The sequence below is a fragment of the Hyperoodon ampullatus genome (assembly GCF_949752795.1).
Source record: "Hyperoodon ampullatus genome assembly, chromosome: 19".
Taxonomy (NCBI): domain Eukaryota; kingdom Metazoa; phylum Chordata; class Mammalia; order Artiodactyla; family Ziphiidae; genus Hyperoodon; species Hyperoodon ampullatus.
In genome coordinates, this window is record NC_136932.1 from 37,838,335 (window position 1) to 37,863,016 (window position 24,682).

The following is a 24,682-nucleotide window of genomic DNA, read 5'->3' on the forward strand; positions in this document are numbered from 1 at the left end:
CTCCCCTCCCTGGGCCTCAGTGCTCACAGGCACACTCACTGAGTGGCACACATCCCTGGAGGTTTGGACTTATCTTCTGGGGTCTTCCCATCTGCATGAATCTTTTTTTAATTGAGGTGTAATTCATATAATATATAATGAACCACTTAAAGTATACAATTCAGTGGCATTTGGAACGTTCGCAATATTGTACAACCATCACCTCTGTCTAGTTCCAAACATTTTCAACACGCCCAAAGGAGACCCCATACCCATTAAGCAGTCACTTCCCATTTTACCCTCCCTCCCTCCAGCCCCTGGCAACCACTAATCTGCTTTCTGTCTCTATGGATATTTCTCATAAATGTAATCATATAATATGTGACCTTTTGTATCTGGTTTCTTTCACTTAGCGGAATGTTTGTGGTTCAATCCACATTACAGCGTGTGTCAAGACTTCATTCTTTTTTTTTTTTTTTTTTTTTTTTGCGGTATGCAGGCCTCTCACTGTTGTGGCCTCTCCCGTTGCGGAGCACAGGCTCCGGACGCGCAGGCTTAGCGGCCATGGCTCATGGGCCCAGCCACTCTGCGGCATGTGGGATCTTCCCAGACCGGGGCGCGAACGCATGTCCCCTGCATCGGCAGGCGGACTCTCAACCACTGCGCCACCAAGGAAGCCCGAGACTTCATTCTTTTCTGTGGTTGAATAACTTTCCATTATATATATTTATTTATATATATATATATATATATATATATATATATATATATATATATATATACACACCACATTGTGTTTATCCATTTATCCACTAATGGACATTTGGGTTGTTTCCTCCTTTTTGGCTATAGTGAATAATGTTATAAACTTCAGTGTATATGATTCTGTTTGATTCCCTGCTTTCAATACTTTGGGGTACAGACCTAGGAATGGAATTGCTGGGTTGCATGGTAATTCTGTTTATCGTTTGAGATACCTGCATGAGTTCCTCAATCCGGACCGGCTCCGTTTCCCCCAGGGTTATTTGTGGGCAGGAACAATGCCTCAGACACCTTCATATTCTACCCAGTGGGGCCTGGGCCCGCCACATAGTAGGTAGGCATTACCACATAGTAGATAGGCATTACCACATAGTAGGCAGGCATTACAATGAATGATAATACCGAGGCCTTACTATGTGCCAAGTGCTTTGATAACTGCTTTATGTGTATTACCAAATTTAATGCTCATAATAGCCCTGCCAGGTAGGTACTACTGTTATCCCCATTTTTCAGATGGGTAAACTGAGACACAGAGAAATTAAGAAACCTGCTCAAAGCCACACATCCAGGAAGTGACACAGCCAGGATTAGAACTCAGGCAGTCAGACTCCAAAGTGTGGGCTCTTAAGCCACTACACCATCAACCTCTCTCACATTCACTTGCCCTCAACTCCTTAAAGACAAACACTTTGGGATTGGGGTGGGGTTCCTGATACCTGGGGCTCAAAAACCAAAATCAGGTCAAACACAGTAAAATGGAAAACCAGTAAGTTGGTTTTCACAACGGAAAACATCTAGCCTCCTTAGCATCTCTTGCCATTCTTTTCTTTTTATTTAATAAATTTATTTATTTTATTTTTGGCTACGTTGGGTCTTCGTTGCTGCACGCGGGCTTTCTCTACTTGTGGCAAGTGGGGGCTACTCTTATTGCGTGCACGGGCTTCTCTTGTTGCGGAGCATAGGCTCTAGAGCACAGGCTCAGTAGTTGTGGTGCGAGGCCTTAGTTGCTCCACTGTATGTGGGATCTTCCCAGACCAGGGCTCGAACCAGTGTCCCCTGCATTGGCAGGTGGATTCTTAACCACTGTGCCACCAGGGAAGTCCCTGTTGCCATTCTTTATCCTTTTTTTTTAAGCTATGTTTCTTTTTTTTTTTTTTTGAGTGCCTACCATGGGTCAAGTATCCTATACGGGCTCTAATCCTCACAAAAATCCTGTAAGTCAGGTATAAATATACCCATTTTATGGATCAGAAAAGTGAGGCTTTTAACATACAACGCTAACTCTTAAGACTTGGCCATCCAGGGCTTCCCTGGTGGCGCAGTGGTTAAGAATCCGCCTGCCAATGCAGGAGACACGAGTTCGAGCCCTGGTCTGGGAAGATCCCACATGCTGCGGAGCAACTAAGCCCATGTGCCACAACTACTGAGCCTGCACTCGGAAGCCTGTAAGCCACAACTACTGAGCCCATGTGCCGCAACTACTGAAGCCCGTGTGCCCTAGAGCCTGTGCTCTGCAACAAGAGAGGCCACCGCAATGAGAGGCCTACGCACTGCAATGAATAGTAGCCCCCGCTCTCAACTACAGAACGCGCAGCAACGAAGACCCAACGCAGCCATACATACATACATACACACATAACAGACTTGGCCATCCAGGACCTTTTAGGGTCCAACACGCTTCTGTACACTGCATTCAACATAAAGCAATAAACGACATCTGTGCAGATGACTTGAGTCATTATGAAAAGCTAGATTGGGCTTCCCTGGTGGCGCAGTGGTTGAGAGTCGGCCTGCCGATGCAGGGGACACGGATTCGTGCCCTGGTCCGGGAAGATCCCACGTGCCACGGAGCGGCTGGGCCTGTGAGCCATGGCTGCTGAGCCTGCACGTCCGGAGCCTGTGCTCCGCAACGGGAGAGGCCACAACAGTGAGAGGCCCGCGTACCGCAAAAAAAAAAAAAAGAAAAGAAAAAAAAAAGAAAAGCTAGATTATGCTTGGGGGGCCTCTGTCCAAGAAGGCAGATGAGTATAAGATGCATTTCAGAAAGACTGTTATTCAAAATGATTAAGATGAAATTAAAAGTGTTGCACTTAAAGGGGCCGTGTGTAATTTTCCAGAAAATTTTCCTACATAGGTCCTCTCAAACCTGATCATGGCAAGTTGGTCCTGAGCCTGCCTGTCCACCTGATGGCTTCGTGGAGATGTTTTGTAAACTGCAATCAGCAGGTGAACTGTAAAAACAAGGAAGGAACAGCAGGCCAAGTATTCTGGAATGGAAAATACCCAAGAAATCAATGAAGGCAGGAAGATGTGTTAAGAAGAGTGAAAATGGGTCACCCAGAAAGAGGCGGACAGGTCACACTACTACCCCTGGAAAGCAGATCCTACCCCGACAAGAAAAGCAAAGAGCAAGCAAGACAGTGATATCCCTGGGAAATCACTAGGAAACAGACTCGAGGGTCGCCAGGGATCTGTGCGCAATCAAACCAGTCACACGTCAAATCGAGGATCAAGTGATGAAATTATTTCAGCCAACATACCCCAGGGCCTGCTGTTTACGCAGCAAATTCAGTGAGGTCAAAATTAAACGGTTGTATAAGTTGCTCCCGGGCGGGCCACACTTTACAAACTGTATCCCCCAGGGCCCTACACGTCCTTCGGTCCTTTGGGAGGGCGGAATGGCGGGGGAGGGGAAATGAAAATGATACACCCCAGCCCCCCCTTCACCAACACCTCCTTCAACCAGTGCAGCTCAACTTTTACACGGTTTCCACACTGTGTTTCCACATGAGACTTTGTATGAAGAAAGAATCCTGGGAAATTCTCTGGTAGGTCCAGTGGTTAGGACTCTGCCATTTCACTGCCGAGGGCCTGGGTTCAACCCCTGGTCAGGGAACTGAGATCCCACAGGCCGCTCAGCACGGCCAAAAGCAGGTGGGGAAAGAAGGCAAAACCTATCATATCTCAGAGGGTCTTTGCTTGACGGCCGCAGCAAGCACCCTGCTCTGTCCGAGTTCTCTGGACTGTCTTGCCAGCTTCTCCATCCTTGATACTGGACTGGCCCCAAATCCTAGCAGTTCCTCTTCTAAAGACCACAACTCTTCCTTCCCACCCCTTCTGCCGCTGACCCAGGCCAGCCTGCCCCCTCTCCTGGATCCCAGCCTTCCTGCTGCGAGCTCTCCCGGCCTCCCGTCTACCCTCCACGCTCCTCACCTGCCTGAAGCATGCTTTCCTGATGTCACGAGTGACCCAAAGGGTCAAAGCATCCTCACTGACCTCAGAGAGGGTCCCAGGGCACTAGGACCAGGCTAACTCCTTAACAACCATCTGGCCAAGAGCAGAGGCGTTCCGAGTATTCCCACATCTCATCGAGAACTGTGCATTTTTTTGTTTGTTTTTGGCCACGCCACACAGCATGTGGGATCCTAGTTCCCCAACCAGGGATCGAACCCCGGGGCCTCTGCATTTGAAGCAGAGTCTTAACCACTGGACCGCCAGGGAAGTGCAGCTGAGCAGTTTCTTTCTCCCAGGTGCCCCACACTGAAACTGATGAAAGGCCAATGAAGAGAACCTGTCCAAGTTACATTCTGAGGCTCCACGAAGCACCCTGAGCCCCTCCCTACTGGCCCATGCAGGTGCCCTGTAGGGCAGGGGGTGTCTGATAGAAACAGGGGCTGAGGTGTGAAGAGAGAGTTGGACGGGGCTGTGGGCTGGATCTGCAGGTGGGATCACCCTGACCTTCACTTTCAGCAAGAGGCTCCATCAATGCTTGATAACTGCTCCTACCAAGTGTGCCCTGCGGGCTCTGGCCCCAGCAGCTGCTTCTCATGGGGTGGGAATCCTATTTCTGGACTCTGGGCAGAGCCTAGGCAAGCTGGGTTAAGTGCTCGCCTGTTTCAAACTCCGTCATCACGAGCATGTTCCCGATGAGCTGGGCTAATGGCCTCACTCCTCCTCTGGACGGTGCCCCGAGCCACGAGAATGCCCTTCCTTGGCCCCACGCCGGCCCCGGCATCACTTGCCCCCCCTCCACTCTCCACCTCAGGCTGAGCAGCCCCTGGTTCAGAGCCATCGGACTGTCCAGCCCAGGTCCCTTCCCTGCTTCTCCTTTGCCCTCCTTCTCCCCCAGCAGCTACCTGAAACCCTCCAAGAGCTTCCCACAGTCCTCAGAATAAACTCCAGGCTTCTGACCGCAAAGCCCATCTGATGGCAGCTCTCCTGCCTTCATCTCCCACCCCACCCCCTTCCTTCCCACTGGTCTTTTCTCTGCTCCTCAAACATGGCAAGTTCCTGCCCGAATTCTCTCTTCTCTTACCGCCAATCTCCGCAAGGCTGCCTCCTCTTACTCAGGTCTCAGCTCAAAGGCTCCTGCTCTGGAGGCCTCCCCAGGCGCCGCCCTCCACGCACTCCCTGCCATGATCTCCTATCATTTACTTCTTTACCGTCTGCCTCTCCCATAGACCATTCACTTCACGAGAGCAGAGACCCTGCTTGTCCACTGTGGTTTTTGCAGCCTTCAGAACTGCCTGTGTTACCGAGTCCAAGCTCGCTCTGTTTGCCGCACGACAGGCCAATGAATCGGAGACAAGCTGCTGAGGCAAGGAAGACGAGTTTATTCGGAAAGCCGACAGACCCAAGAAGATGGCAGACTAGTGTCTCCAAAAAACCATCTTATCGGGGTCTGGATGCCAGTTTCTTTTACAGAGTTAGAGAGGGAGAGGCGGTGAGGAAGTAAAGTAGAAGGGCCATCGGTCTTGCAAAACATCTCCTGGAATGACCAGCCTCGATGAGAGTAAGTGTTAATTTCTTCTTTCTTGCAGCCATCCACAGGTGGTCAGGGTCAGAGCGGTACAGCAGAGGGGCAGGGTTCCCTGCCATTATGTATGATTTTAATAACAAAAGCAATGAAAAGCAAAGGTTAAAGTCAAGGAAACAGATCCATCGTGGAGTCCGATTTAGGTCTTCCCTGTTATACCTGGACACAGCGTTCAGCAACTAATCATTGGCCAGATGAATGAATGAGCAGATGAGTGAATGAGAAAATGAATAAGTGAGGGAATGGGCAGAAAGAACATGTGCATGCATGGGGGACTGGCTGCATGAATGCAGCGAGGCAAGGAGAAGGGCCTCAGATCAGGCGGGCACCCACCCAGTGGTCCTTAGCTGATACCCAGCAAACTCGGATCCAGCCTCTGCTGATCCGCATTGGTACTCACTTAACCCAACCACGATGCTGCCAAGAGGACACGTGCCCTTGATTCTTCGTTTTTCACAGCACAGATCAAACTTGTACGCTGTCCATTTAAACCCTCACTGTCTGGTCCTCCCCCAAGGAAACTTCAAAACTAAAATTTCTTTCTCCGCTCATTTTGCCCCTTCGTGGAGACCGAAATGCTCCATTTAGCATTCCTAAAGGGCCATTAGCATCCCAAAGCTCTTGTGTGCTGCCCGGCTGGAGGTGGTCCCTGGGGAAGGGGGCCGTGAGCTGCTGCCTCGAGGCCGGGCCCGCCGCTTGGAATGAAACGCAGCCCCCGAATCCCCAGCCACTTGACAGAATCTCCCTCCTCCCTCGCCAAACCCTGCTGGTGCTCTCATTTCAGATATTCAGCGTGTATTCTCCTTCTCCCACTCTAGTTCCAAAGAATTTCTCTCTCCTCCGCTTTCTTTTGATAAATACTGCACAGGAAACTTTTTCATCCCAATGAAAGACCCCCCCCACCACAAGGCAAGATGAATATCCTCATTATAGAACAAACGGGGGGGAGGGGTTAATCCTTCTCTCGCCGCCCCCTTACTGTGCCCTCCATCCCTGTTCCAAGAGAACGCAGAAGCCATGTCCCCGCGAGGCAGGTGGGACAGACCTGGGCGGGAGGCACACGTAGCAGTGTCTCCAGGCTCCGGAGAGGTCTGAGTAAGTGACTCCTCCGAAGTTGACATGTCAGCTCATCAGGGACGTCACTCTGTGGGGCACATTGTTCTAGATAACCACCCTGCTGTTGAAAGTAGCCTGGGAATCGGACAAACACCCTTCTGAAAAGACTACCCCAGTTGCTAGCTTCTTGGGGAGAGAGACTCGTTCGTGGTCAGTCCCTTAGCTCCCATCCAGCGGGGTTCCCCTTTCTCATGGCAGCCTCACATTTTCTATATCCGGCCTAAAACATCAGGATGTCAGGTGCCTGATGGAGATCCCTGCTAAAGCAAGCAGGTGACCACAGGTCCCTAGAGAAAGCATGGCCGCAGCCTTGAAGAACATGATGGCCTGTGTGTCCTGGACCTGGGGGGGCCAAGGCATTCATGGCAAGATGGGCCTGCTTCCACCTTCATCTGCCCCCAGGGAGAGGAGGCAAAACGCTTCTTTTTTACCCAGGAAGCACTAGCCCTGTGAGCCATTTGCTTGGTCATTTCATTTAGGGGAACAGATTTCCTTAATTTCTGCTGAATGCACTCAGAATAGGCCACCCCAGGGGCCAGAGACTGAAGATGACTATTTTTTTTAACACTTTTCATTGATAATTTATCCACTATAAATTTATTAAGCACCCGCTATGTGCCAGCATCCTGCTGGGCCCTGAGGACACAAAGATAACAGCCAAAGGCCTGTCCTTGGGGGAGGGATCGAGTCTGCTTCAGGGGGCTACCTAGGAAACAGTGCATTTCAGAAGTCCCTATAGCTAATGCCCACTGAGGACCTACACTGGATAAGGCGTTGCTGCAGGGCTGTGTGTGCTGGAGAGGCGAGGGGAGGCAGTGACTTTTGTAACGATTAATTCATAATAAAGTGTCCATTAGTCTGGGCTTTTACAAACAGCTCTTCCAAACCCCACTGAGTTACACAGCGGCAGCGGGAAGGGCCAATTCCTTTCAATATCCCCCAGGTCGTGGAAGAAATGGGGTGGTCTGGGATAAGGGTTTAGGATGAGGTTCAACAAACTTTCTCTGTGAAAGGGCCAGATAATAACTATTTGAGGCTTGGCGGGCTGCAGGGTCTCTGCTGCAACTACTCAACTCTGCTGTTGTCCCGAAAGCAGCCACAGACAACTTGTAAGCAATGAGCGTAGCTGTGTTCCAATGAGAATTTATTGACAAAACAGGCAACAGGCCCACAGGCTGCAGTTCACCAATGACATTGTCCAGTTCAGCACCAAGAAAGAATCAACTCTGGGCCTGGTTCTTCATTAATTTAATAAATGAAATTAATAATCCACATAATAACAACAAACTCAATTAAGTCACAAATTTCCTGAAACCAGTGCTATTCCAAAAGCGCCAGAGCTATGACAGGGCTAGACAGAGGAGGAGGAGGAGGTACCCACACTTCAGAGACGGGTGAGGCAGGATCTTGTTTTGATACCTAAGTGGTATCATACTGTATATTATGCAGTCCTGTCCCTGGGCGCATGCATACATTTATGATTTTACCCACAGCATTATATTCTAGGGTGTGAATAGACCAGTTTATTTAGCTATTTCCTTACTGATAGACATTCAGGCTGTGTTCTCTCTCTCTGTCTCTGTGTGTGTATGTAGAAACAGACATAAAGAAAGGAAGGGAGGAAGGGAGGGAGGGAGGGAAGGAAGGAAGGAAGAAATAGATCTAGATTAGATATATACAATAGATATATAGAGATTAAAATAATAAAGATAGATGATAGATAGATGGATAGATGATAGAAAGATAGATATGATAGACACAGAGAGATGCAGATCTAGATAAATCTGGGACAAACACTTGCAGGTACCTTTCTGTGCCCTTGTGTGTTTCTCTAGGGTGGGCATAGAGAGGTGGAATTGCCGGGTCACAGGGAGAGCACATTTAAAATGTCCTCAGTCCTTCCAATGTTCTCTGATCGTGCCTTTAACTCTGGCTCACCGGTGGGGGACCCAAGTGACAGACCACGGAGGATTCTATGTAAAAACAGGGACTGAAAAACTACCCAAAGTTCCCGACCCAATGGGAAACTAACACGACCTGCTTTGTTTTATTTTAAAATAAGCCATTAAGAAAACCACGCCAGCACAACCCACCCACATGCTGCAAAGTGGGGAGAGTCAGAGATGGAGGCAGGTGGAAGGGGCACCACCTTTGGGCCTGTGGCCGGGTCTCAGCTGTCAGCAGAATAAACGCCTGCAGGGAACCAGCTCTTACTTTACTCTAATTAATTTGGACCGGGGGTCAATGATGGGAGCAGGCCTGGAAGGGGAGCTCTCTGGAAGGTTCTTGGCATTCCTGGAGTGGGGACAGAGCTACTGGGATTGGCCTGGCCTGTCTGTGAGCTCTGAGGACTTGGATTTCTAAATTCGAATGCCAAGCCAGGCCTGGCACTGGCCAGGTTGAGCCTTCCTTTGTGTCTGAAAACCCTTTGTGTTTGAAGTTGGTGTAACTTTAAGCAGCCTGCCAAGGGGAGCCTGTGAGAAAGCTCCCCAGGCCGACTCCTTCCCCATCTCAACCCTGGTCAAACCCCCAGCCTCCTCCCGTGATACACCTTTTCTCAGGTGCCCAGCCAGGGTGCTTAGACTCCCTGCCCGGCCAAACAGCCCAACCCAGAGGAACGATTCTCTCGCTCCAAGTCCAGAGAAGGACTTGAGGCTGATTGGGTGGGAGAATCACTCTGAACCGCGGGGGAGGGCTGGCATTTCCTGAGCAGCTGATACAGGCTGGGGCCGTACTTAGTATTTTGCTTACATCCTTTCATTGAACCCTCCAACAATCCTAGGGCACAGACGTGATTAATCCCATTTCTCAGATGACAGGCTGACGCTGAGAGGCTCAAGATCTAGATGGCAGGTGATGGTAAGGGTATTCAGCTGAGGCCTGTCTGATTCCAAAGCCAGAAATCTTCCTGCTACACCAATGCCTTTCAAACTGAGAATCATGACACTCCAGGATGGTGGTTTCTTGTTAATTTCTCAATTTGAATTAATTCTAGACTTACAAAAAAGTTGTAAAACAGTGCAAAGAATTCCTGTGTCCCCTTTACCTGGCTCCCCCAAATGTTAATTTCTTACATACCCGTCCCATAATGATCAAAACCAGGAAACTGAAACCTAATCTATAAACTTTATTCAAACTTCACCAACTGCCCCACTAATGTCCTTTTCTGGTCCAGGATGGATCTGATCCAGCACCGGACATTGCATTTAGGTCTCCTGTCTTCTTTTTCTCCTCCAGCATATGACAGTCCTCCAGTCTTGCTCTGTCCTTAATGACCCTGATACTCTGCGTGGGCCTCTCACTGTTGTGGCCTCTCCCATTGCGGAGCACAGGCTCCAGACGTGCAGGCTCAGCGGCCATGGCTCACAGGCCCAGCCGCTCCGCGGCATGTGGGATCCTCCCGCACCGGGGCACGAACCCGTGTCCCCCGCATCGGCAGGCGGACTCTCAACCCCTGCGCCACCAGGGAAGCCCAACCTTGATACACTTGAAGAGTACTGGCCAGTTACGTTGTAGAATGGCTCTCGTTCGGGATTATTTGATGTTTCTTCAGGATGAAATTCAGGTTACATATTTTTAGCAAGATCCCATGGAAGCAATGCTGTCTCCCTCTCAGTGTGTATTGGGTGACACATGATGTCAGTCTGTCCCATTATTGGTTCTCTTAGTTCTGATAACTTGGTTAAAGTGATGTCTGCCCGATTTCTTCACTATACAGTTACTGTTTTTCCTTTTAAGATTGTGGAGAGATACTTTGACACTATGTAAATTTTCTATGTCTCATCATACTTTCACTCAGTAACTGTAGCAGACATTGTGATTCTCTATGACTATTACAGGGATTTTTTTTCCCAAGGAGTGATTTTCTATTTCCATCACTCTTTTTTACATTTATTAATGGGAATTCTACTAAAAGTAAAAGTGGACAGTGATTCTTAAACCTCCCTGTGCACTGGTTTCAGCTAAAGTATTGCAGATTTCTAGACCCTACACCCAGAGATGTGACTTCATTAATCCAGAGAAATGCTTGGAAATATACATTTTAATAAACATTCCCACTCCACACAAGTTTTTAAAAATAAAAATATCATTCCCGGGCTTCCCTGGTGGCGCAGTGGTTGAGAGTCCGCCTGCCGATGCAGGGGACATGGGTTCGTGCCCCGGTCCGGGAAGATCCCACATGCCACGGGGCGGCTGGGCCTGTGAGCCATGGCCGCTGAGCCTGCGCGTCCGGAGCCTGTGATCCGCAACGGGAGAGGCCACAGCAGTGAGAGGCCTGCATATCGAAAAAAAAAAAAAAAAAAATATATATATATATATATATATATATATCAATCATTCCCATACTGTACAATTTACCCTTTCAAAGTGTACAATTCACAAGGTTGTACATCACCATTATCTAATTCTAGAACATTTTCATCACCCCAACAAGAACCCCACACCCATTTAACAGGCACTCCCCACTCACCCCTCCCTTCAATTTCTGGCAACCACTAATCTGCTTCCTATATGGATTTGCTTATCCTGGACATTTCATATAAGGAGAATCATACAGTATGTGGTCTTCTATGACTGGCTTTCAATTATCATGAAGTTTTCAAGGTATATCCATGTTTAAGCATGTATCAGTACTCCATTCCTTCACATGGCTGAGTAATATTGCTTTGTGTGGGTATACCAAACTTTATCCATTCATCAGTTGATGGATATTTGGGTTATTTCCACTTTTTGGCTATTATGAATAATGCTGCTGTGAACATTTGTGTACAGTCTTTTGTGTGGATCCGTATTTTTATTTCTCTTGAGTATATACCTAGGAGTGGAATTGTTGGGTTGTATGGTAACTCATATGTTTAACCTTTTCAGGCTATTTTCTAAAGCAGCTACATCACTTTACATTCCCACCAGCAGTGTATGCATGAGAGTTCCAATTTCTTCACATTCTTTTCAACACTTGTTATTCTTTTTTTGATTCTAGCCACCCAAGTGGGTGTGAAGTGGTATTGATTTATATTTCTCTGATGGCCAATGATGTTGATATCTTTTCATGTGCTTATTGGCCATGTGTATGTATATCTTCTTTGAAGAAATATCTATTCAAGTGCTTTGCCTGTTTTTAAATTTATTTTGCCTTTTTGTTGTTGAGTTCTAAGATTTCTTTATATATTATATTCTTTATATATTCTGGACCCTTTTCAGAGAGTTGATTTGCAAATATTTTCTCCCATACTGTGGGTTGTCTTTTCATTTTCCTGATGGTGTCCTTTGCAGCACAAGTTTCAAATTCTGATGAAGTCTATTTTATCTGTTTTTGATTTGGTTCCATAGAAGACTGTGATGTAGGTCGTCTAGTTACAATTCTATGAGAAATACTTCAAGGGTTTGGATCAAGATGCTAGAGGTTACACTTTTAAAATTTATTAGCATAAAGTTGTTCATAGTATTACCTTATTTTTTTTTGCCTCTGCCAGATCTCTAGTTATGCCTCTTTTTCGTTCCTAATGTTGTTTATTTGTGCCTTCTCTTTTTTCCCCTCTACCAATCTTTCCAGATATTTGTTTATTTTATTAGTCTTCCCAAACAACCAACTTTTGGCTTTGGTTCTCTCTGTTGAATATCTGTTTTCTAGTTCATTGACTTCTGCTCTTGTTTTTAATCTCCTCCCCACCCCCACTTTGTTCTGGCTTATTCTATTCATTTTTCCCTAACTTCTTAAATTAGATACTTAACTCATTAATTTTCAGCCTTTCTCATGGTCCTGGTATCCTGTGAAACACATGCCTCTCTTCACCTTCCCCTCTTTGTTCAATGAATTAATCATCTCTTGGCAAGAGGATGAGGGAACACAGAGGCAGGCATGGAGCTGGGTAACCTGCCCGTTCCTGCAGGTAGCTGTCTATGGAAATGCTCTTTCCTAGAGCTGAGAGCTCCCGGGGGGTGGGGGAAGGGGGCATATTCCAGAGCCAAACCCAGCCATCAGGGTCATATTTCATTACAGGAGGTGGCACCCCATGTCAGGGAGTCCTTGTGGCCTCACCATCTTGTCCTTGCAGACTGATTTCTATTTTAGCACATCTCCTTTGCCAGGCCAAGAGGCAATGAGGCAGATGCTCCTGTAAAGACAGGAATGAGCCAAAGCAATAAACCCAGCCCCAGCTGTCAGCTCAAACTGCTCCAGTCTCAACTAGGAATCATCCTGTTCTATTCTTTGCTTCTAGTCATTAACTCCCGGTTAATTCCTTTCCTGGCACCACTGAGGAGGGAACCCCAAACCGTCCTCATGGAATGAGAGCGCTGGAAGGGACTAGGAATCATCTGCTGAAAAATCATCTCTTTTCACCACCGAAACCAAGGCCCAGGTGATTTCCATTCAAGTTCATGATATGGTGCAGTTTTTCTGATATCAGTATAAAACAACCAGCTTTACCTTATTAATGCATTCTGCTCAGAACTCTACATTTCAGATACTATTTTGTGACCCCTGCTTTTACTTTGTGTTCAAAGCCTTATATGGCTTTGCCCACCTCTTAATTTTTAAAAGTTTGGATGACTTTGTCACTTAATTTGTTAAACACTTAGAGTGGTATGTCAGTCTCCCACTAATATTGTCTTTTTGCTCCAAGTAGGCACAAATAAAACAAGGATACAGAGTATCTGAAGAATATAATCAGTAAGATCGATTTTAATAAATATATTGAACTCTGTACCCTAAAAACAGAGTTCTCTTCCAGTTCCCATGGAATAGCAACAGAAGTGACCTTAGGTACACACATGAGATTATTTAAAAATGAAACAAAACAAAAATTTTATTAGTTGCAATAAAATGAAATTGGACATTAATAACAAAATACATATTTTGAGGACTTAATACCCTGGAAATGAAAAGCCAATTCATAAATAACTCCAGAAACAAAAAGAGTATCACAACTACAATGACACAGTCACTGGAAAAATAGTGACAATGAGAGCAGTACAAATCAAAACCAAGGGTAAGTGGTCAAAGCTACTATAGAAATGAAAAGTCATTGCCTAAATTGTTGTACTGCTAAATAGGAATAAGAAAAAAATAACGATATTAGTTGAACTGAGCATTCAACTAAAAATATTAGTAGGACCACAAAAGCCTAAATAAGAAATTAATAAAGATAAAACAGAAATTAGAAACAATTTAAAAAAAACATTAAAAAGTAAGTGGCAGGGCTTCCCTGGTGGCGCAGTGGTTGAGAGTCCGCCTGCCGATGCAGGGGACACAGGTTCGTGCCCCGGTCCGGGAAGATCCCACATGCCGAGGAACGGCTGGGCCCGTAAGCCATGGCCGCTGAGCCTGCGCCTCCGGAGCCTGTGCTCTGCAATGGGAGAGGCCACAACGGTGACAGGCCCGCATACCGCAAAAAAAAAAAAAAAGAAAAGAAAAAAAAGTAAGTGGCAGACTAAAATAGCATATAAGAGCTCTGACTGAGAATAGTAGAGAAATCCTGTTTGAATTACAACTCTGGGCTTTGTAACTGTGTGACATCAGGCAAGTTAAATGTCTGAACTTCTTAACCACCTGTAAATGTGAATAATAGTACTCAACTCACAAAGTTGTCAAGATTCTGAACATTAGACAGTGCATACAAAGTACTCAGCACAGGGCCTGGCACACAGTGAGTGTTCAACGGATATTATCAAGTATTATTATCATCATTTTCAAAAATGTCAAACAAAGAAATCTAGGCAAAGAGAGAGTGAGAATAAATATTTCATTATTAGAAATTAGAACGGTGACATAGCCATATATGAAAGTTTTAAAAAACATTTTTAGTGATTACTATATACAACTATGCTTAAAAAATGAAAATCTGGGTAAATCATCATTTTCTTGGAAAATAAATTACCAGATTTGACTCAGAAAGCAGTTGAAAAATTCCTGAATAAACATATAAGCATGGAAGAAACTGAAATGGTTATCAAATAACTCTTTCCAAAAATGGCACAGGGCCCAGATGGGCTAATTCTAGCAAATCTTCAAGGAACAGTTATTTCTCGCACTACTTAAATGATTCCACAGCATAGAAGAGAATAGAAACTTCTCACTTCATTTTATAAGGTCAGAACAGCCCTGATACAAAAGGCAATATATGGAGAAAAAAGTTCAAACAAATTACACTTTTGAACAGATACAAAAATCAAAAATAAAATATTAGCAAAGAATAATACATAACCAAATAAACTTTATTCCACGAATGCTAGAATAGTTCCAATTTAGAAAATCACAAAACCACAATGAGATAGCACCTCACACTCACCAGAACAGCTATAATCAAAAAGAAAGAGTGTAAGCATAGATGAAGATGTGGGGAAATTGGAATCTTCATACATTACAGGTAAGAATGTAAAATGGAATAGCTGCTTTGGTAAACAGTCTGACAGTTCCTTCAAAAGTTAAATATAGAGTTACCATATGACCCAGCATTTCCACTCCTCCGTACATACACAAGAGAAATGAAAATGCATATTCATACAAAAACCTGTACATCAATGTTCATAGGAGCATTATTCCTAGTAGTCAAAAGGTGGAAACAATCCAAATGTCCACTAACTGAAGAAGGAATAAATAAAATGTGACATATCTATACACTGAAATATTATTCAGCCATAAAAAGGACTGAAGTACTGACACATGCTATAACATGAATGAACCATGAAAACATTATGCTCGTTGAAATCAGTCAGTCACAAAAGGCCACATATTGTATGATTCTATTTATATGAAATGTACAGAATAGACAAATCCATAGAGATCAAAAGTAGACTAGTGGTCGCTTAGGGCTGGGACAATGGTAAGAGGGAGGGAATCGAAAGTGACTGCTATGGGTACAAGGTTTCTTCTGGTGATGACAAAAATGTTCTGGGATTAATTTTAGTGATGGTTGCACCACTTTATAAACACACTAAAAACCACTGAATTGTATGTGTTAAATGGTAACTTGTATAGTATGTAAATTATATTTCAATAAAGCTATTAAAAATTTTATAAAACAATTAATGTAATTCATTATTTAATATAATGAAGGGGAAATATTATATGATCATTTTGATTGATATCTAAAGGGTTAACATTCCACACATTCTTGATTTAAAACAACAAAAAGGAGCAAACCTCCCAGTAAACCAAGAATAGAGGTCATTCTGTTGAGCACAATAAAGATCTATCTGAAACTAGTAACAAACAACATAATGATGAAACTCTAGAAACATCCTCACTCAAGTCAGGATCAACACAAGGGTGTATCTTACCATTATTATATACCATTACTTTGAAGTTCTATCCAATGCAATAAAACAAGAAAAATAAAAGTCCAAGCAGTGGAAAGAGCTAAAATATTCATGATTTGTGGGCTATAACTGAATATGAAAGAAATTTGAGAGAAGAGAATGAATGGAAAAACTATGAGAATTCATTTTAAAAGAGTTCAGTAAAATTGCAGGTTGCAAAATACTTATATAAAAATCAACAACTTTCCTATATGTCAGCAATATTGTTAGAAAATAAAATGAGAAAGGAAAAAATTCCTTTCATAATAGTAATAAAAATTATAAATACACAGAAATAAATTTTCTGTTAAAAAGTATAAGGCTAGGGCTTCCCTGGTGGCGCAGTGGTTGAGAGTCCGCCTGCCGATGCAGGGGACACGGGTTCGTGCCCCGGTCCGGGAAGATCCCACATGCCACGGAGCGGCTGGGCCCGTGAGCCATGGCCGCTGAGCCTGCGTGTCCGGAGCCTGTGCTCCGCAACGGGAGAGGCCACAGCAATGAGAGGCCCGCGTACCACAAAAAAAAAAAAAAAAAGTATAAGGCTAATATAAAGAAATTTATATACGCTACAGAAAGGCATAAAAGAAGACATGAATAAATGAAAATGTTCAATGCTTCTGGATTATAAGACTTAAAATTGTAAAGGTTATCTACTCTATAACCACTGAGATGGCTAAAATTAAAAAAGACTGACCGTATCAAATGCCGCTGAGGAACTGCAGTTGGAGACACTGGAATGCTCACACACTGCTGGTATGAATGTAAAGTGGTACAACCATTTTGGAAAACAGTTTGGCAGTTTCTTAAAAAGTTAAACATATACTACCATATCACACAGTCATTCTGCTCCTAGGTACTTACTCAAGAGAGATGAAAGCATATGTCTGTGCAAAAATGTGTACAAGAATGTTCATGGCTGCTTTACTTGTAAAAGCCAAAAACTGGAAACAACCCAATGTCTATCAGCAGATGAATAGATGAGTTTTGGTATTTCCATACAATGGACTACTATCCAGCAGTAAAAAGGAGTGAACTATTGAGGTACATAACATCAAGGATAAGTCTCAAAATAATCATGAAAACTGAAGAAAACCAGACAAAAAAATACATACCATATTAGTCCATTTATATAAAACTCTAGAAAAAGCAAACTAATATAAAATGATAGAAAGCACAGTGATAGAAACAGCAGAAGGTATGCAAGGAATTACCCAGGAGCATTAGGAAACATTTGAGGCTGATGGATATGTTCTTTATCTTGACTGTGGTTATGGTTTCATAGGTAAATACATACGTCAAACTTTCCAAATTACATTCCTTAAATATGTGCAATTTATTGAATTTCAACTAATACTGTTTTAAAAATTTATCCAGAAGACACTCAATCTATGATTTTATTTAGACTTAACATCCTACCCTTTTGGTATCCTAACAACCCTAACGGAGACATTTAAATAATGAAATCATTAAGTACAACAATCATGTTGATTACGGTTGCAATTTTTAAAATGTAGAGATTTCCCTGGTGGTCCAGTGGTTAAGACTCCGTGCTTCCACTGCAGGGGGCACGGGTTCGATCCCTGGTCAGGGAACTAAGATCCTGCATGCCGCGCGGTGTGGCAAAAAAAAAAGTTATCAACTATCACCAACTTCATTTTAACTACAGTGCCACCAAATTACCAATGGCGTTTGTATTGAAACTTGATAAACTCATCTAAAGCCTATACATGCATGCATACATACATAAATACATAAGAATAGCAATGAGAATAACCAAAAAGAACAAATGAAAAAGAATAAATGAGTAAATGCTGAGCACACCAGAAATGAAATGCACTATCCAAACAGATAGGCAGTGGAAGGAAAACAGATCAGTGAAACAAAGTGGGAAATCTAGAAAATAGATCCAAGTTTATATAATACTTAAGCATTTAATAATATGGCATCTCAAATGGCTGAGAATAATTTTTTTTCAGTAACTGTCATTGAATAACTGGCTAAATGTTTGCTAAAAAAAAAAGGGATCCTGGGCTTCCCTGGTGGCGCAGTGGTTGAGAGTCTGCCTGCTAATGCAGGGGACGCAGGTTCGAGCCCTGGTCTGGGAGGATCCCACATGCCGCGGAGCAACTGGGCCCGTGAGCCACAACTACCGAGTCTGCGCGTCTGGAGCCTGTGCTCTGCAACAAGAGAGGCCGCGATAGTGAGAGGCCTGCACACCACGATGAAGAGTGGCCCCCGCTTGCCACAACTAGAGAAAGCCCTCACACAGAAACGAAGATCCAACACAGCAAAAATAAATTAATTAATTAATGAACTCCTACCCCCAACATCTTCTTAAAAAAAAAAGGGATCCTTACCTCACACCGTATGTCGCAATTAATTCCAGGTGGACAAAGATTAAAATATAGGACTTTGAGTTCTGGCAACAAGGTATACTGAGCTAATGCAGAAGCCCGACCACTGCAGAAATACTAGATGAAAATAATTTTTAAGAATATGTAATGCATGGTATATCTCACAAGCAATAAAAGGAAATACCCAAGTGCTAGAGGAACCATGGGGTGTTTGTGAGTAAGGAGGGAAGGGAAGGAGGAGAGAGATAAGGGGAAAGGAAGACTGGCTATCAGACCTGGAGACAGGCCTTAATGGCTTTGGGCTTGAGTTTTTAACACCTGCACACATCAGATGAGACCTTGGGTCTTAAAAGGCCAGGAGTTAGAAAGGAGGCCCTGCATTCTTTTTCTTCACCATATTTAATGAGCACCTACTATATGCCAGGCTCCCTGTGAACAAGAGACAAGGATTCCTGCCCTTATGTAAATCAACAAGTGCCTTAGAACAGAGCAAGTGGCAGGATGCGAAGATAGTTAATAAACACAATAGATAACTAAATTAAATATTGGGCTGGCCAAGAAGTTCGTTTGGTTTTTTCGTAAGATCTTACAGAAAAAACCAAACAAACTTTTTGGCCAACCCAGTAGTATGTCAGAAGGAGATAAGCATTGTGGGGGGAAGAAAGGAGAAAGTAGAGCAGGATAAAGGTGATGAGAAGTATAAGTGTGTGTGTGTGTGTGTGTGTGTGTGTGTGTTTGAAAGAGACAGACAGACATGGATGAGGGGGCTATTTTAGGATCATTAAATAGGATAGTCAGGCTGCACTGAGGAATGACAGCTGACCAAAGATTTGAAGGAGACAGGGAAGCCATCCACTGGGATATCTGGGCAGAGGGAACTACCAGTAAGAACAGACTGGAAGCTTGGGGGACAAGGATAGAGGCAGGGAGACCCGTTAGGGTCAGTAATCCAGGTGTCAAAAGCCTGGACCTTCCAAATGCACCCTAAGTGAAAAGGGGACTAAAAATCTGACAGCAAAATGTGTCTCTACCCAAAATTTTTTTTTTTTTTTTTTTTTTTTTTTGGCTGTGTCGGGTCTTAGTTGCAGCACACAGGATCTTCACTGCAGCACACAGGCTTCTCTAGTTGTGGCGTGCGGGCTCCCACACACGTGGGCTCTGTAGTTGTGGTGCGTGGGCTTAGCTGCCCCGCGGCATGTGGGATCTTAGTTCCCCAACCAGGGATCGAACCTATATCCCGTGCATTGGGAGGCGGCTTCTTAACCACTGGACCGCCAGGGAAGTCCCCCAAAACTCCTGAGTAAAGGAAGAAAGAGACTTCAGTGAGAAAATGAAACCGCAGGTCTGAAAATGATTGGAGGCCAAATACATACTCCTCATTTGATAGAGGAATTTCTGAGATAATTAATTAATGGAAAAAGCAGTCCCAAGCCAATGATACCTCCAGGATGTCTGGCAAAATCAAATGCAAAATCACTCAGAAGGGACATTTCCAGAACGGAGACCCGTGGGAATTCCACAAAATCCCAAATAAAGAAAAGCTCACAGTCAGTGCCAAACACATGAGGAAAGTCATTCACCATGAGCAAAGGTGAGCCGACAAAACAAGCATAAGGATCAGTACCTCCAAGAAATTGCGCTCATCCATCAAACTAAAAAGGACTAGAGGGTAAGTTATGATTAAGGCTACTTATTAGGAAATATTGCTGAGCAAAAGAAGGCAGGTATTGAAGAGAACACACAGTCTGATTTCATGGATGTGAAGTTCAAGAACAGGCAAAACGGAATCTATGGTGTTAGCAGTCAAGATGGTGGCTACACAATGCAGTGGTGGTGTGAAAGGCATAAGGAGGCCTTCTGGAAATATCTAATTTCTTGATGGCTGAGCTAGTTACACAAGTGAGTTGATTTTGTGAACACTCATTCAGCTGAACACGCATGACTGAAGAGAGAAGGCTGGGTGGCTGACATGCCAGAGGGCAAAGATGGAACAAAGGTCCCATGTCTCCCGCTCCCTGGTGTAAAAGCTGGTGAGTGAAAGATGAGGAAATTCCAGGAAGTCTTGAAGGGCAGGCCCAAGTGAGTCCTCCAATCAGAGCCTGCGCAGTCTCCTGAGGGCATCCCAATGGAATGGAGGTGGTGGGAAATAACATTGCTCACACTGTAGAGCTGCCTCTGGTGGAGATGGGAATGGAAGGGGTGGGTAACGTATCTGGGAAAAGTCCTCAGGAAGGAGGTGTGTCCACTGGGGCACAGAAATGTGAGTGCTCAAGACGGTCTTCGTGGCCCAACCCCTCATTTTACAGAAGAGAAAACCAAGGCCCAGACAAGTGAAGGGACTGACCCAAAGTCACCTTTGCCCCCAGTATTAACAGTTTTCTTTGACAGGGTATATACAGGTGAAAGAGAGAGGCAGCCAGGCACAGTGGTGGAAAACAAGACGCCAGAACCACACTGCCTAGATTCTAACCCCAACTCCACCACTGCTGGCTATGAGACCCTGGGCAAGACATGTACCCTGTGTGTGCCCCCATTTCTTCACCTGTAAAATGGTGTATACATGTAAATGTGTACAACCGCTTTCTACAAAACGTGTGACCAACAGATAAACACAATGTACTAGAGCTGAACGGATACCTACCCTAGGACACGAGATTCCACTTCTGGACACATCCCCAACAGAAATGCATTCAAATAGGCATCAAAAGACATGAGTAAGTACAGCCACGGCAGCACTATTTTTAATAGCTAAAATGTGGAAACAACCCAAATATCCACCATAAATGGAACAAATAAATTTATACATGGGTATCATGGAACACTACAGCATAGCAATGAAAACGAATAAAACTACTACTACCCATGGATAAATACCACAAATGTACTACTGAGCCAAAGCAGCCAGAATATGATTCCATTTACATGAAGTTCAAAAACAGTCAATTCAACACATGGTGGGTAAGGGGCGTGGTGACTGGAGGGGCACTCAGGGCAGCATCTGGGGTGCTGGTTATGCAGGTGTGTCTACATCATGAAAAGTTTTGACCTGTGCACTAAGCATTCGTGTGCTTTTCTATACATTATGTTATACTTCAGTGAAGAAATTGACTTAATTATACTCATAATAGAACCCACCTCATAAGGCTGTTATGAGGACTAAACAAGATAATATTTGCAGAATGTTTAGAAGAGAGCATGGCAGTAGTGAGGGTGCTGATAAAAAGCCCCAAGTCTGGGCTTCCCTGGTGGCGCAGTGCTTGAGAGTCCACCTGCCGATGCAGGGGACACGGGTTCGTGCCCCGGTGCGGGAGGTTCCCACATGCCGCGGAGCGGCTGGGCCCATGAGCTATGGCCGCTGAGCCTGCGCGTCTGGAGCCTGTGCTCCGCAAGAGGAGAGGCCACAACAGTGAGAGGCCCGCGTACGGCAAAAAAAAAAAAAAAAAACCCCAAGTCTAATTTTTCCAAAGAGGAAATGCAGATGGCCAACAGGTACATGAAAAGATGCTCAACAGCGCTAATCATCAGGGAAATGCAAATCAAAACCACAATAAGCTATCACCTCACACCTGTCAGAATGGTTATCATCAAAAAGAACACAAATAACAAGTGTTGGCGAGGATGTGGAGAAAAGGGAACCCTTGTACACTGTTGGTGGGAATGTAAATTGGTGCAGTCACTGTAGAAAACAGTATAGAGGTTTCTCAAAAAACTAAAAATAGAACTACCCAATAACTCAGGAATGCCACTCCGGGTATATATCCAAAAAAAACAAAAACACTAATTCAAAAAGATACATGCACCCCAATGTTCATAGCAGCATTATCTACAATTGCCAAGGTATGGAAGCAAACTAAGTGTCCATCACCAGATGAATGAATAAATATATGTATACATACAATGGAATATTACTCAGCCATAGAAAAGAATGAAATTTTGCCATTTGCAGCAACATGGATGGACCTGGAGGGCATCATGCTAAGTGAAATAAGCCAGACAGAGAAAGACAAATACTGTATGAGATCCCTTATACGTGGAATCTAAAAAAATACAACCAACTAGTGAATATAACGAAACCAAACAAAACAAAACAAAGCAGGCTCACAGGTATAGAGAACAAACTAGTGGTTACCAGTAGGGAGAGGGAAGGGAAGGGGCAATTTAGAGGTGAGGGATTAAGAGGTACAAATTATTAGTTATAAAATAAGCTACAAGGAGATCTTGTACGACATGGGGAATATAGCCAATATTTTATAATAACTACAAATGGAATATAACCTTTAAAATTGTGACTCACTATACGTACACCTGTAACTTATATAATATTGTATAGCAACTATGCTTCAATTAAAAATTTTTTTTAAAAAGTAACAAGAAAAAAGAAAGCCCCTAGTCTAGAAGGAGCACCCTGCCTCGGGGGTCTCCTTCTTATGCCCCTCTTCTGAGCCCCCTCCCTAGCACAATGCAAGGGCCCCTCTCACTCGGCACTGTACCCCATATACCAGCGTGGTCTTCAGTGGAGCCCCCCAGGGCACAGAAGGCATTGAAAGCACAGAGAATTTCAAAAACACGCCCAAGGTCACACTGCGGGGGTGGAGCCAGGACTTCAACCCAAGCAGTCTGAAGCTGGAGGTGGGTTCTCTCAACCATAATGCCTAATTATACACACATCTTGGTATTTCATATATTATTAAGTAGAACGCTGTGCTCTCTGATCTTGATTTTAGAACTGAACCATTTCCATGCAGCAGGAAAATCAGAACTTGCTTTTCACTTCAACGTGGGTCACATTCTTCTGCAGACACCTTCGATTTAAAACAAGAAACAGGGAATTCCCTGGTGGCCTAGTGGTTAGGATTTGGCACTTTCACTGCAGAGGCCCAGGTTTGAGCCCTGGTTGGGGAACCATCCCGCGTGCCGCACGGCGTGGCCAAAATACAAAAAAACAAATAAAATAAAATAAAACAAGAAACATCTCCCTCACCTCGGTTCCAACAACAAACTAGGGTGAGAAATGCAGAGGATGTCCAGTCCCATTCTCCCCTGGCATGTCTGGGTAGCAATGATGGCAGATCTGCCCCCACTCCTGGTTTAAGCACGATGGGTTTCTGTGGATTGGAGTGAGAAGCAATTTCCTTCCTCGTGGCAGCTGGGCAGGTCGAGCACTTTCTCACAATGAATTCTCCCCAGGTCTGAGCTGTGGAGTGAGACAGGGCTGGGTCTGGGAAGAAAGAGCTGGCTTCGATCAACGTGCCCACCTCTGAGGTCTGGCTGAGGGGAGAGGAAACGTGTTGGCCGCAGGGCTCAGAGCAGGGGCGCCGCTGTCCAACAGCCCTGCCCTGGGGCACCCGATCCAAAGGTACTTTCTTGTTTCAGAGGCCAAGCTCCGTATCTGTAAACACAATGTGTTTCCTTTTTCATGCTGGGACTGGCGCTGTTATTGTTCGGCACTTTCTGTGTCAGCCCAAATGTAAGCAGAGCCCTTGCCTGTGTAGAGTTCTGTCTCCCGATGCCACGCAGACCTGGTGTGGGGTCCAGGGCCTGACTTCTCGGGTGGGAACAGCCTCAGGCCCGATGAGACTGCATCCCACCTGTGGTGAGGGCATCACTTCCCACTGCTTTACATCCCCAGACCCAACAGAGTCACCTGACCACTGATTGCTCCAGAAACGTCCACTTACAGTGTACTTCTCTGCCTGCAGGCTGGGGGAGCAGGGGAAGGTCTCCCGGGACCAAAACTGTCTTAGTTTTTATCTCCTAGGCTAACTCTAAGGAGTAACGGCTGCCTAGGGTATTATATTGAAAAGGAGTCTAATACCCTAAGACTATTTCTGGACTTAGGAGAAAAAGAGTGCTGTGATTGATTAGTGATGTCTGCCCTGGTTTCAGAATTGGGAAGGGGTGATGCATTTGCCAAGTACTCACCACAGCCACTCCAAGCAGGAACAGACAAAATCAGAAGCCCCAACAACCATAATCAGGCAGCGGGAAGTGTCCATTCCTTTGGGATGTGCCATCAAATATGGAACGTAATGCAACATATTGGTGCTCAGTAAACTAAAAGAGAATCTACCTTATTTCCTTGTTACCTAAGACTCATTTATTCAAACCCAGCCCCTTTAAAGGTGCCTGTGGTCCTACAGATTGTCTAACTTTGGTGTGGAGCCTCTGGAATGTGTGAAAAATTGGACATGACAACCAAAAATCTCTCTTATCTGGAGGCAGTAAAGGACTGGGGAAAATTTAGAAAATCTAGCCATAGCACCAGCCAGGAACGGGCATGAATGGGCCCTCAACTAAAACTGGACCACCTGCACAGAAGGCTGATACCTCACACATCTTACATAGGCTAGTCCTG

General features: G+C 44.7%; 1 protein-coding gene across 1 annotated transcript in view; it reads right to left on the reverse strand.

The window, feature by feature from the left end:
• NTN1 (netrin 1) overlaps positions 1 to 24,682 on the reverse strand; it is a gene marked incomplete at its 3' end in the record, with an annotated part of 189,768 nt that overhangs the window by 156,668 nt on the left and 8,418 nt on the right. The gene's annotated exons all lie outside the window — the stretch shown is intronic.